This window comes from Penaeus monodon, chromosome 21 (genome assembly GCF_015228065.2).
Source record: "Penaeus monodon isolate SGIC_2016 chromosome 21, NSTDA_Pmon_1, whole genome shotgun sequence".
In the NCBI taxonomy this organism is placed as follows: Eukaryota; Metazoa; Arthropoda; class Malacostraca; order Decapoda; family Penaeidae; genus Penaeus; species Penaeus monodon.
In genome coordinates, this window is record NC_051406.1 from 37,009,191 (window position 1) to 37,009,879 (window position 689).

The window sequence follows — 689 nt, forward strand, 5'->3', positions numbered from 1 at the left end:
TAGAGGACGGTGGCCAGGGTTGGATTAGGGTGGATTAGTGCTGGTGGCTTGTTTTGACTTTTTCCGTGTCGTGGTGTTAGTGCGGGGTTATGCCTTTTTGCGAGTGGTTAGTGCAGTGCCTCTGGAAAAGGACCTTCACTTGTTGACATAGTGTGTGTGTGATGAGGTCGTACTTCTTGGACATTGTGAAGTGAATATAGTTGTTTTCGGTGCCATAAGGAACCACGGTGACCTCGCTAAGAGAGTTGTTTTTCTTAACTAAGAAAATCTATTAGTTTATCGCCCAAATAGCCAAAAATGCTAAAGAAAAAAAATGTAAACATCAGAACACGACCCCAAACAATCCCAGTGAATTTCACGAGAAGAAACGTAGTCTCCATTACATCCGTCTTTACTTCCAGTCTCCGTAACACGTAATGCGGTTGAAAAGAGGGGCGAGGAGGAGGAAAAGATTATTTACACTCGATTTATCCTCCTTGCAGTGCAGTTGAGTCGGGTTGCAGCGCTAAGTGGGTTTTAAGGGGGGAGGGGGGGATGAGTCAGGGGCAGTCCAGATGTGCTCGGGCGACTCAGGTGGTCGTGCGTGAGCAGGGGCTAGGGGCGCTGGGCGTGAATGGGTATGGCTGTGTGCGTTCGAGTGAATCCTCGCTCCCTCTTGTCCTTGACGAGTTATGCAGCATGTTTTGCAT

At 48.3% G+C, this 689-nt stretch overlaps 1 protein-coding gene across 1 annotated transcript in view; it reads left to right on the top strand.

Moving 5' to 3' along the window:
* Positions 1–689, top strand: part of LOC119586447 (LIM domain-binding protein 3-like) — a gene marked incomplete in the record, with an annotated part of 85,993 nt that overhangs the window by 137 nt on the left and 85,167 nt on the right.